Source organism: Bufo bufo, chromosome 2 (assembly GCF_905171765.1).
Source record: "Bufo bufo chromosome 2, aBufBuf1.1, whole genome shotgun sequence".
Lineage (NCBI taxonomy): Eukaryota > Metazoa > Chordata > Amphibia > Anura > Bufonidae > Bufo > Bufo bufo.
In genome coordinates this window covers 34,264,106-34,278,529 of record NC_053390.1, presented here as the reverse complement: position 1 = coordinate 34,278,529, position 14,424 = coordinate 34,264,106, and the positions used below count along the sequence as shown (strand labels likewise).

General features: G+C 42.3%; 1 protein-coding gene across 1 annotated transcript in view; it reads left to right on the top strand.

Annotated features, from left to right (window-relative positions):
- Positions 1-14,424, top strand: part of LOC120992102 (oocyte zinc finger protein XlCOF6-like) — a 770,548-nt gene that overhangs the window by 534,474 nt on the left and 221,650 nt on the right. The gene's annotated exons all lie outside the window — the stretch shown is intronic.

Sequence of the window (14,424 nt, the reverse complement as noted above, 5' to 3'; positions counted from 1 at the left end):
ACCATACTAATACGGTGTTGGACCCCCTTTTGCCTTCAGAACTGCCTTAATTCTACGTGGCATTGATTCAACAAGGTGCTGATAGCATTCTTTAGAAATGTTGGCCCATATTGATAGGATAGCATCTTGCAGTTGATGGAGATTTGAGGAATGCACATCCAGGGCACGAAGCTCCCGTTCTACCACATCCCAAAGATGCTCTATTGGGTTGAGATCTGGTGACTGTGGGGGCCATTTTAGTACAGTGAACCCATTGTCATGTTCAAGAAACCAATTTGAAATTATTCAAGCTTTGTGACATGGTGCATTATCCTGCTGGAAGTAGCCATCAGAGGATGGATACATGTTCTCATTCTGTTTACGCCAAATTCGGACTTTACCATTTGAATGTCTCAACAGAAATCGAGACTCATCAGACCAGGCAACATTTTTCCAGTCTTCAACAGTCCAATTTTGGTGAGCTCGTGCAAATTGTAGCCTCTTTTTCCTATTTGTAGTGGAGATGAGTGGTACCCGGTGGGGTCTTCTGCTGTTGTAGCCCATCCGCCTCAAGGTTGTGCATGTTGTGGCTTCACAAATGCTTTGCTGCATACCTCGGTTGTAACGAGTGGTTATTTCAGTCAACGTTGCTCTTCTATCAGCTTGAATCAGTCGGCCCATTCTCCTCTGACCTCTAGCATCCACAAGGCATTTTTGCCCACAGGACTGCCGCATACTGGATGTTTTTCCCTTTTCACACCATTCTTTGTAAACCCTAGAAATGGTTGTGCGTGAAAATCCCAGTAACTGAGCAGATTGTGAAATACTCAGACCGGCCCGTCTGGCACCAACAACCATGCCATGCTCAAAATTGCTTAAATCACCTTTCTTTCCCATTCTGACATTCAGTTTGGAGTTCAGGAGATTGTCTTGACCAGGACCACACCCCTAAATGCATTGAAGCAACTGCCATGTGATTAGTTGACTAGATAATTACATTAATGAGAAATAGAACAGGTGTTCCTAATAATTCTTTAGGTGAGTGTATGTAAAAAGACACCCCAAAACACATTGAGTACGGCGATACCAGATGTGTGACACTTTTTTGCAGCCTAGGTGGGCAAATGGGCCCACATTCCAAAGAGCACCTTTTGGATTTCACAGGGCATTTTTTACAGATTTTGATTTCAAACTACTTCTCACACATTAGGGCCCCTAAAAGGCCAGGGCAGTATAACTACCCCACAAGTGACCCCATTTTGGAAAGAAGACACCCCAAGGTATTCCGTGAGGGGCATGGCGAGTTCCTAGAATTTTTTATTTTTTTGTCACAAGTTAGTGGAAAATGCTGAATTTTTTATTTTATTTTTTCTTACAAAGTCTCATATTCCACTAACTTGTGACAAAAAATAAAAAGTTCTATGAACTCACTATGCCCATCAGCGAATACCTTAGGGTGTCTACTTTCCGAAATGGGGTCATTTGTGGGGTGTTTGTACTGTCTGGCCATTCTAGAACCTCAGGAAACATGACAGGTGCTCAGAAAGTCAGAGCTGCTTCAAAAAGCGGAAATTCACATTTTTGTACCATAGTTTGTAAACGCTATAACTTTTACCCAAACCATTTTTTTTTTACCCAAACATTTTTTTTTTATCAAAGACATGTATAACAATAAATTTTGCGAAAAATTTATATATGGATGTCGTTTTTTTAAAAAAAAATTACAACTGAAAGTGAAAAATGTCATTTTTTTGCAAAAAAATCTGTAAATTTCGATTAATAACAAAAAATGTAAAAATGTCAGCAGCAATGAAATACCACCAAATGAAAGCTCTATTAGTGAGAAGAAAAGGAGGTAAAATTCATTTGGGTTGCATGACCGAGCAATAAACGGTGAAAGTAGTGTAGTGCAGAAGTGTAAAAAGTAGCCTGGTCATTAAGGGTGTTTAAGCTAGGGGGCTGAGGTGGTTAATAACCACTTATTATATAGCTCCCTTCCTACCATTTATAATGTCTTATTACCAAAATGACAAAAAATCACAATAGACAACACAAAACAGTTATTTTTTTAACTGAAGGCTATATGCCATAAGCAAGGTATGTTCAAGCCAATGTCCTATCTGTGAGAAAGGTACCATCAGCATACCTCACAGTGGCAGCCTGAGACATTTTAAACTAGCTCTCTATCCAAAAGGAGAGTGCCAGTAAGTCTCAATATTGGTTTACTTCGGATTTCTAGGGAGTCCTGCCACCTGTCGTTACCATTAGGGTGAAAACAATTGTAATAATTTTTTTTTTTACGCTAGATAACTCCTCTTTCACTGCTTAAGAGGGCTGCATAAAAATGTTCTGTTTTTTAATTGTCCGAACTACAAGTCAATTCAAATAACCTTTCTATAATGTTTTGTCAAGTAAGCTCATTTGCATAAATATGGCCAAGATATTGCAAACAGTGTTTCAGCTGTCCAATAGATGGAGCTGTCCATGAGGAAAATGATAATACTCTGCAGACTGTAGGACATAAGACTATGTATCCAATAGATGGCGCTGTCCATGAGGAAAATGATAATACTCTGCAGACTGTAGGACATAAGACTATGTATCCAATAGATGGCGCTGTCCATGGTGGAAAGTAGGCTAATCACATGTGCTGTGTCTTTCATATTTATGCAAATTAGTTGACATAACAAAACAGTATAGATGGGTTATTAAATATATATTAGAACAATTAGAAACCCGTAAATTTGTATGCAGCCTTCCTAAGCAGTTAGAGAAGAATTAGCTAGCAATAAAAAAATAAAATAAAATAAATAAATAAATTATAATTTTGTCACCCTAATGATAAAGATTTAGGTGCATGGTCCCCCAAGCTATCCAAGAGCTCTCAGGCAACATTGAGACTTACTGACTCTCAGTTAGATGAGAGAAGTGCACCAGGCTGTTATTGTAAGGTATCCCGGTTACCTTTTTCATGAATAGGTGTTGGCTTGCATTGTACCTGGCTTTTGGCATGTAGCCTGTGTGTTTTTTTTTGTTGTGTTATAAATAGGTATTTAAGTGAAAGTAACTTTAATAAAATAATTATAAATAGTAGGATAAATATAAACTACAAAATTAGATTAATAGTTTATTAAATTAATGATAGAATTAAAAATAGTTGAAGTGCTAGTGTGGTCATTGTAAATTGTCTGTAGGTATGTTCAAATCTTAGAATGTAATAGTTCTATGTGCCATCTGCTGGTTATAAAGGTAAATTGCATTCTGATTTTTTTGGTTTCTGTTTTTACTTTCGTTATCGTTCTTCGCTTTTGCGATTGTGAAAGGAGCGGTAACGTTGCTACATCTATAGATGGGCCAAATGGTTCTTATCTGCCGACACATTCCATGATTCTCTCAGATCTGCAAAATACTGCATACAATGGCTGCTGGGGAGGTTCTTATATAGTAAGGGGTAGGCAACTTTCCTATTGGTTGCTAGAAATGTTGCTAAGCTCAGACAAAGACATTGCAGCCCTCTCATTGGCCCACAAGCAAGAAGGGAGGTTACTGATGAAAAAATAATCTAGAATATTCAAAATTACAAATATATATCACTATATTCTAAATATTCCCGAAATTTCTCGAAGTGCTGATATTTGCGATTAATATTTGAATATTCGCACCCAACACTAATAGCCAAGTACAACACTGTGGATAGGGAATAACTTTCTGTAACCAAAATACTCTTTTAATACAGCAGGCCAATAGTCACTCAAGTTAACTGGTCTTCCCATTTTAGGCACCAGAACTGCACATGGTTTCTTCTACAACACTGGCACGACCTGGGAACAAAATAGATAGAATCCCACACAAGTGACCCACACAGACCTTTAACACCTGTGGCACAATGCCATGTGGCTCCACAGACTTCACTGATTTCACATCATGTAAGTGAATATTACTCACTAATATATATATATATATATATATAAAACGTACAGTGCAGAGCTGTGTATATATAAAGTGCTAGCAGAAGGACCTTGCTTCGCACGGGTATATTTCATCTATTTATTTTAATGTTTCTGTGTGACTTCAAGAGATATCGACAGTATCCCCATAATAGTGACCTCTACAGTACCCTGCCCCCTTAGCAGTGAACTCCACACACCCTCACCCCTTAACACTGACCCCCCCACAGTGCCCCGCCTCCTTAAAATGGGACCTCCACAGCAGCACATCCCCTTAACTTTGACCTTCACAGCACCCCACTCCCTTGACATTTACCTGCTAAGGGGCCCGCCCCCTTAACAGTGACCTATACAGCACCTCGCCCCTTAACACTGACCTCCATAGGGGATTGTCCCCTTATCTGTGACCTCCACTGTTCCCTGCCCCCTTAACAGGGACTTCACAGTACCCTGCTGACTTAACAGTGACCTCCACAACAGCTGCCCCTTTAATAGTGGCCCCTGGGAATATCTCAGTAACGGTACGTCCTAGAGACCTGAGACTCGGTCTAAAACCTTCCTGGACACCTGATGTACAGTACAGACCAAAAGTTTGGACACACCTTTTCATTCAAAGAGTTTTCTTTATTTTCATGACTATGAAAATTGTAGATTCACACTGAAGGCATCAAAACTATGAATTAACACATGTTGAATTATATACATAACAAAAAAGTGTGAAACAACTGAAAATATGTCATATTCTAGGTTCTTCAAAGTAGCCACCTTTTGCTTTGATTACTGCTTTGCACACTCTTGGTATTCTCTTTAACAGTGACAGCTCCTTTAACAGTGACCTCCACAGTGCCCGCCCCTTTGACAGTGAACTCCACAGTGCCCGCCCCTTTAACATTGACCTTCATAGTGGCTGCCCCTTTAACAGTCACCTTTACAGTGCTCGCCCCTTTAAGAGAGACTTCTACAGAGCCCGCCCATTTAACAGTAACCTTCACAGTGAACGCCCCTTTAACATTGACCACCCCTTTAAAAGTGACCTTCATAATGGCTGACCCTTTAACAGTAACTTCCACAGTGCCTGCCCCTTTAACATTGACCACCCCTTTAACAGTGACCTCCGCAGTGCCTGCCCCTTTAACAGTGACCTCCACAGTGCCCGCCCCTTTAATAGTGAACTCCACAGCACCCGTCCGTTTAATAGTGGCCCCTGCCCCCCTTCTATTGGCTAATGCAGGTCATATTTTGGGAATATCTCAGGAATGGTACGTCCTAGAGAACTGAGAACCGGTCTAAAACCTTCCCGGACACCTGATGTACCTGTGGACCAAATTTTGTGAAGATCGGTCCAGTCGTTTGGTCGCGCATAAAGAACGTCCAGACAGACAGAAACAAATTTTTATATATATAAGAGACTAGCAAAAGGACCCGGCTTCGCACGGGTAATTTTAATATATTTCATTTTATGTTTCCGTGTGTCGTAAAAAGATATTGACAGTTTCCCCCATAACAGTGACCTCTACAGTACCCGCCCCTTTAACAATGACCTCCACAGTGCACTCCCCTTTAACAGTGACCTCCACAGTGCCCGCCCCTTCAACAATAACCGCCCCTTTAGCATTGACCACCCCTTTAACAGTGACCTTCATAGTGGCCGCTCCTTTTAACAGTGACTTTCACAGTGACCACCCCTTTAACAGTGACTTTCACAGGGACTGCCCCTTTAACAGTGACTTTCATAGTGACCGCCCCTTTAACAGGGACCGTCATAGAGCTCGTCCCTTTAATAACAGTGACCTCCATAGTGCCCGCCCCTTTAATAACCATGACCTCCACTGTGAGATGTCTCCCTGGTGCTACCGCTAGCAGGGATAGACGACGGATCCTTAATATTGTTAGGCAAGACTTGGAAATGATATACGAGAGGTTGTATCAACTGTTTCATTCTCTGCAGTTTTGCCTGTGCATAACCTTCAGCATGACAGGAAGATGCGCATTAAAGGGAACCTGTCACCAGGATTTTGTGCATAGAGCTGGGGACATGGGCTGCTAGATGGCAGATAGCAAATCTGCAATACCCAGTCCCCATAGCTCTCTGTGCTTTTATTGTGTTAAATAAACGTTTTGATCCATATGCAAATGAACCTGATATGAGTCCTGTGTCCGGAAATGAGTCAAGCGGAAAGGAGCCCAGCACCGCCCCGCGTCCTCCGAATCTCCTCCTTGCTGGCTGACGTCACAGAGCTGGAGCGCCGAAATCTCGCGATGCATGAGCTAGCGCATGCGTAGTTCGTTCCCTGTGCTGATGCCAGCACAGGGAATGAACATGATGCCGACACTGCGCATGCGCTAGCTCGCGCATCGCGAGATTTCGGCGCTCCAGCTCTGTGACGTCTGCCAGCAAGGAGGAGATTCGGAGGACGCGGGGCGGTGCTGGGCTCCTTTCCACTTGACTCATCTCCGGACACAGGACTCATATCAGGTTCATTTGCATATGGATCAAAAGTTTTTTTTAACACAATAAAACCACAGAGAGCTATGGGGACTGGGTATTGCAGATGTGCTAGTGGCCATCTAGCAGCCCATGTACCCAGCTCTATGCACAAAATCCTGGTGACAGGTTCCCTTTAAGGAATTCAATGTATGGCTTGGTGAATGGTGTCTGAACCAATGGTTTGGCTTTGTGTCTCATGTAGGCTCTCGTTGGAATGGAAAAGAACTGTACAAGAAAGATCGTTTGCCTCTTTCCTTCAAGGGAACGAATGTCCTCAGTGAACAGTTCCAAGTATTTGCTCAGGAGCATTTAAACTAGGAAAGGGGGGCAAAAGAGTGATAATCCAGCAGTCCGACTGCCCTCCAGAACAATGCCAGAAGAAGCCATTAGCACAAAGGTTAAGAAATGACAAGCTCAGATTCTTGTCTACAAATGCGCGCAGTTTAGGGAATAAGATCAATGAAGGGGGGAGGTATGGCCCTGTATGTGAAAGATAGCATGAAATCTAATTTGATACAAGTTAGCGAGACCAATTTAGAGTCAGTTTGGGTTACCTTTCAGCTTGATAATCATAAGGTAACTCGTGTAGGTGTGATATATAGACCACCTAGCCAAGTCAAAGAATTAGATGATCTACTAGTTGAGGAAATAGCTAAAATGACATTGAAGGGGGAAGTTATCATTATGGGAGACTTTAATCTGCCTGATGTACACTGGAAAACCAAAATAGCTAGTTCTGCCAGGAGTACAGATATTCTAAATACCCTACTGTGATTATCTCTACAGCAAGTAGTTGAGGAGCCAACCCGGAAGAAGGCCATTTTAGATTTAGTATTTACAAATGGGAATTTGGTATCTGATATTACTGTAGGGAAAAGCTTGGGATCTAGTGATCACCAGTCAGTGTGGTTTACTATAAGAACAGTGACTGAGTCACACCACACAAAAACAAAAGTTTTAGATTTTAGAAAAACTGACTTTTCTAAAATTAGATTAGTGGTATACGAGTCCCTATCAGATTGGAACAGTTTCATTGGAGTTCAGGAGAAATGGGACTACTTAAAAGTGGCACTATTGAAGGCAACAGAAAATTGCATTAGGCTTGTCAATAAAAGCAAAAAAAGGAAGAGACCACTGTGGTACTCAGCAGAAGTGGCCAAAATCATTAAAAACAAAAAGATAGCATTTAGTAATTATAAAAAATTAAAAAAAACGAGGATGACAGGCAAATTTATAAGATTAGGCAGAGAGAGGCCAAACAAGTTATAAGAGCTTCTAAAGCACAGGCAGAAGAGAAATTAGCTCAGTCAGTGAAAAAAGGCGATAAGACACTCTTCAGATACATAAATGAAAAAAGGAAACTAAAACATGGAATTACCAAATTAAAAACAAAAGAAGGAAGGTATATGGAAGAAGATAAAGAACTAGCTGGCTGCCTCAATGAATACTTCTGTTCAGTTTTTACAAAGGAAAATGAAGGAAAAGGACCTCAGTTAGGAAAGAAGACTAATGAATATTTTGATGCATGTGTCTTTACAGAGGAAGAGGTTCTAAGTCCGCTGTCTAAAATGAATACAAATAAGTCACAGGGGCCTGATGGGATACACCCAAAGCTATTAAAAGAGCTCAGCGGCGAACTAGCAAAACCATTAACAGATTTATTTAACCAATCACTGGCAACAGGAGTCGTCCCAGAAGATTGGAAATTGGCAAATGTTGTGCCCATTCACAAGAAAGGTAGTAGGGAGGAATCGGGCAACTATAGGCCAGTAAGCCTGACATCAATAGTGGGGAAATTAATGGAAACCATACTTAAGGAGAGGATTGTGGAACATCTAAAATCCCATGGATTAAAAGATGAAAAACAGCATGGGTTTACTTCAGGGAGATCATGTCAAACTAATCTTATAGATTTTTTTTGATTGGGTGACTAAAATAATAGATGGCGGAGGTGCAGTAGACATCGCTTATCTGGACCTTAGTAAGGCTTTTGATACTGTCCCACATAGAAGGCTTATCAATAAATTGCAGTCTTTGTGCGTGGACTCCCATATTGTTGAATGGATTAGGAAGTGGCTAAGGGACAGACAACAGAGGGTTGTAGTCAATGGAGTATATTCCGACCATGGTCTTGTTACCAGTGGGGTACCTCAGGGATCTGTTCTGGGACCCATATTGTTTAATATCTTTATCAGCGAAATTGCAGAAGGCCTCGATGGTAAGGTGTGTCTTTTTGCTGATGACACAAAGATTTGTAACAGGGTTGATGTTCCTGGAGGGATACACCAAATGGAAAAGGATTTAGGAAAACTAGAGGAATGGTCAAAAATCTGGCAACTAAAATGTAATGTTGATAAGTGCAAGATAATGCACCTGGGGCGTAAAAACCCAAGAGCAGAATATAAAATCAGTGATACAGTCCTAACCTCAGTATCTGAGGAAAGGGATTTAGGGGTCATTATTTCAGAAGACTTAAAGGTAGGCAGACAATGTCATAGAGCAGCAGGAAATGCTAGCAGAATGCTTGGGTGTATAGGGAGAGGTATTACCAGTAGAAAGAGGGAGCTGCTCATGCCGCTCTACAGAGCACTAGTGAGACCTCATCTGGAGTATTGTGCGCAGTACTGGAGACCATATCTCCAGAAGGATATTGATACTTTGGAGAGAGTTCAGAGAAGAGCTACTAAGCTAGTACATGGATTGCAGGATAAAACTTACCAGAAAAGATTAAAGGACCTTAACATGTATAGCTTGGAAGAAAGACTAGAAAGAGGGGATATGATAGAAACTTTTAAATACATAAAGGGAATCAACAAGGTAAAAGAGGAAAGAATATTTAAAAGAAGAAAAACTGCTACAAGAGGACATGGTTTTAAATTAGAGGGGCAAAGGTTTAAAAGTAATATCAGGAAGTATACTTTACTGAGAGAGTAGTGGATGCATGGAATAGCCTTCCTGCAGAAGTGGTAGCTGCAAATTCAGTGAAGGAGTTTAAGCATGCATGGGATAGGCATAAGGCCATCCTTCATATAAGATAGGGCCAGGGGCTATTCATAGTATTCAGTATATTGGGCAGACTAGATGGGCCAAATGGTTCTCATCTGCCGACACATTCTATGTTTCTGTGCCAGCCCCTTTAAAAACAGTGACCTTCACTGTGCCTGCCCCTTTAAAAACAGTGACCTCCACAGTACCCGCCCCTTTAAGCAGTAAAGAAAAATGGCTGGATTGTTATGGAAACCTGGAGTAAAACTGTGTTTATGGCAGTTGGGATTTGAAGAGAAAGACTTGCAGGCTTGTATGGGGGGGGGCTCATTTTTTGGGAATATCTCAGGAACGGTACATCCTAGAGAGCTGAGACCCGATCTAAAACCCTCCTGGACACCTTTATATACCTGTGTGCCAAATTTGGTGAAGATCGGTCCAGTCGTTTTGTCGTGCATAAAGAACATAGAGACAGACAGAAATTAATTTTTATATATATAAGAGACTAGCAGAAAAACCCGGCTTCGCACGGGTATATTTCATCTATTTCATTTTATGTTTCCGTGTGGGGTAAAAAGATATCGACAGTTTCCCCCATACCAGTGACCTCTACAGTACCTGCCCCTTTAACAATGACCTCCACAGTGGCCGTCCCTTTAACAGTGACTTTTACAGTGACCGCACCTTTAACCTTTTCAGGACACAGGGCGTACCGGTACGCCCTGATGTCCTGGTACTTAAGGACACAGGGCGTACCGGTACGTCCTGAGAATTTCCGATCACCGCCGCGCGACGGGCGTTGAACGGAAACTGGTGCCTGCTCAAATCATTGAGCAGGCACCTCAGCTAAATGCACGGGGGGGCTTTTTATTGTGCACGGTTTGCGGCTTTTTATTGTGAGGGCGGCGGCGGTGCCATCGGGTCCCCATGGGGCTGTAGGGGGGACCCGATGGCATGGAAGGCAGCGCAATGCCTTCCTGAGGCATCGCCGCTGCCTTCCTGTGATGTGCCTGTGAGATCCAGCCCCCTGAATCTCACAGGCCGGAAGCTGTATGAGTAATACACACAGTATTACTCATACAGCCAATGCATTCCAATACAGAAGTATTGGAATGCATTGTAAAGGATTAGACCCCCAAAAGTTGAAGTCCCAAAGTGGGACAAAAAATAAAGTGAAAAAAAAGTTGAAAAAATAAAGTTTTCCCCCCCAAAAAATTAAAAGTTTCAAGTAAAAGTCACTACAGAATCAGGGCCATAAATATTGAGTTTTGTTTGGCTGTTAACCCTTGCTTTGTAACTGGAAAAAAAATATTAAAATGGAAAAATCATCCAAAAAAGTGAAATTTTGAAATTGTATCTCTATTTTCCATCAATTCTTGTGGAACACCTAAAGGGTTAACGACGTTTGTAAAATCAGTTTTGAATACTGTGTAGTTTCTAGAATGGGGTCATTTTTGGGTGGTTTCTATTATGTAAGCCTCACAAAGTGACTTCAGACCTGAACTGGTCCTTAAAAAGTTGGTTTTTGAAAATTTCTGAGAAATTGCTAAATTTACTTCCAAACTTCTAAGCCTTGTAACGTCCCCCAAAAATAAAATGTCATTCCCAAAATGATCCTAACATGAAGTACACATATGGGGAATGTAAAGTAATAACTATTTTTGTAGGTATTACTATTGGTAAAATTGGTATTCTTTTATAAATAAAAAAGATTTTTTTTTTTACTCCATTTTACCAGTGTAATGAAGTACAATATGTGACGAAAAAACAATCTCAGAATGGCCTGGATAAGTAAAAGCGTTTTAAAGTTATCACTACTTAAAGTGACACTGGTCAGATTTGCAAAAAATTGCCTGGTCCTTAAGGTGAAATAAGGCTGTGTCCTGAAGGGGTTAACAGTGACTTTCACAGTGACAGCCCCTTTAACAGTGACTTTCACGGTGACCGCCCCTTTAACAGTGACTTTAACAGTGACCGCCCCTTTAACTGTGACTTTCACAGTGGTTGTTCCTTTAACAGTGACTTTAACAGTGACCGCCCCTTTAACTGTGACTTTCACAGTGGTTGTTCCTTTAACAGTGACTTTCACAGTGACCGCCCCTTTTAACAGTGACTTTCACAGTGACCGCCCCTTTAACAGTGACTTTTACAGTGACCGCCCCTTTAACAGTGACTTTCACGGTGACCGTCTAAAATAACGTATCTCAGATGGAAATGGCTAAAATGGATACAAAATGTGCATAAATGAGCAGAACGAATGCTTAAAATACAGGATCTGTTTTATTGTTTTTTTTTCTTCTGACTGATCAGAAGAACGGAAAACTAACAGTAATGTGAATGCGGGCTTGGACGGTAGTGCTATATAGTACATTATACCTACTAATGTCACCCCTTGTGTACATGTTGTTTCATCACCTACCCCAGGTTATCAAAAACAGTAGTAATGTGTAATGTAGCACCAATGTACCTACAGTTCATGGGTGAGGGAGGGGAGGGCCTGGGGTAGACGGTTGGAGGGACCAGGGATGGGTAGTCAGCAGAGCTTGGAAAGGAACATGGGGGCCCAATTCAGATTCCTGCTATAGGGCCAAATAAATTCTATGTACGCCCCTGCCGCCACCTGGTGCACACAGAGTATAACGGTCGAGGTGTTTTCCGTCGCTGATTTTAAAAATTCTTGATGTTCCTTTTTGGAAACAGATTTGAATTTCAGAGAAGTCGATGCAGAAGCAAAGAAACCTCAACCCAAATCTCCTGTAAAACCTGCAGCGACTTACAGATCTGCCACCACAATCCACCTGTTTCCTGACACTGATTTTGCAGTGTGAACACGGCCTCAGGCGGCGCACACATCTCTGTCACCTCACGTCACATTATCAAGAAGAATCTCCTCAGACAGCACAGCCTGGAGCCTGACTCCGCCCACACATGGTCACATGGCCATGACATCACCAAAGGTCCTTTCACCCACTTAGCTTCAGCATCTACAGATAAATACCTGATCATGTGATTTCTGACTCCTCCCACACATGACTGACATCATCACAGGTCCTGTAAGCACAGAACAACCACAGGGCTGCTCTGCAGGAGGAGGTAAGTGTCTGCTCACAGTCATGTAAGGATTGGGGTACAAGGTGATGGAGGGGATCGCCCGGAGGTCAGTATTTAACAGCTTTTCCAGTCCACATATAATTTGTTTGCTTTTTCACCATACATTACATTGGACCGTGAATGCCGCCACGGAGAAGAACAACTCATTTTGTGAAAAACAACCCTCTGTATGGCTGCGCTGATGGAAAATAAAAACATTATAGCTCTTGGAAGGCAGGAGGGAAAAAATGAGAATTGGTTGTGATAGGAAGGGGTTAAATATCATGAGAATGTTTTTTTTATGGTCCAGCACTACGATGATGATACCAGGTAGACATGTCCATTTTTATTACACGCTTTTGCAAAATGATTGAAATATATATATTTTTTCAAAGGGTGATTACGCAGCCCCCGTCATTGAACCCTTTAGATGCCGCATACATCGCTGATCGCGGCATCTGAGATTATTATTAAGGCCTTTCAGACCTTATCCATTTGAGCGCGAAGAGGCCATCCTGCTTCAAGATCCAGCGCGAAATCTAGCGTTGTGCATGATGATGTCATCACACTAGCCGGCGTGGTGACGTCACATATCACCGCGGAGGATCTTCACGCAAGATGGCCGCGGCGGCCTCTTCGCACTCAAAAGGATGAGGTGAGTATGATTTTATTTTTATTTTTTACCGCCATTCCAGGGAAAATGTATTCATTCCCACGAAGCACAAGGAAATTCGGTTTCGCGGCGTATTGAAATTTCCCTGAAACTTGTAGCAAAGTCCACCTTAGATACTTCGATTCACTAAAGAGTAGTAATCAGTGTCTGAGCGGTGGGGGTCCAACACCCGGGACCCCCTACCGATCAGCTGTTTGTGAAGGCATCTGTGCTCCTGTGAGTGATGTGACCTTCTCCGTGCTCACCAAGGACAGCGCCGTACATTGTATAGAGGCCGTACTTGGTATTGCGCTCAGCCCATTCACTTCTATGGTGCTGACGAAAATAGCTCGGCTAATTTTGGCGCACAGCCTCGCATGCACGGTCTGCCCTTCTGCACTTTGCAGGCTCCATTCTAAGGATAGGTGCGGGTCCCAGATGGGATTACCCCTGTTATTAAAATGTATTTAACGAGTTTTCCCATCCCAGAAGGGAACCTCACAATGCCGTCTTATTGTTTGGCTTACTCAGCAATAGACCTACAGGCAGTCTGTTAGGCCGGGCCTTTCTTAAAGGGATTTTCCAATTTCAACATGTGGCATATGAATCTGGATTCATTGTTAGACGACTTTCTGAAAATATCCAAGCTAGTGCTGTCAGCTCATTTCAGAAGTCCCATAGTAGTGAATGAAGAGCGCATGGCGCATGTGCAGCCACTGCTCCATTCGCCACTGTGGGACTGTTGAAAATAGCTGCTATTTTTAGAACTCGCATAGCGGTCATTAGAGGGTGGCCGCACATGCACAGCTGCTCTGTTCTGGAGATGGGAGCGTGTCTCAGAGGTGGGTCCCACAACTGTCTGACACTGATGGCGTATCCTGGCGATAATATAATATATTAATATTAAGGTCTTTCAGACATGGCCTGATCCCATCAGAATTAAACTTTCCAATATCTGCGCCACATCACGGGGCTGCCTTCCCGCAGGAGGACTTACACCCAAAACAAGGAGGGAGGACACTGCTACAGCTCGAAACCACCATACTCTGCTTTCACCTTCTACTATGTATTCCACATGGCAGGAAACAACTGGATCAGGTATAGGTGAAGGGCTTTTCATTACTACCTTCCATGTTGTTTGCTGTCCCTGGGAGGTGGGGAAACCCTCCTGTCCTTGCTGATGTGGAGGTGCAAGGAAGAGAGAAGCTACAACATCTACACTGTAATATCTCCTAAGATGTTCCCCCTGATTAACTAATTCATGTATTTTTACATGGAATTAT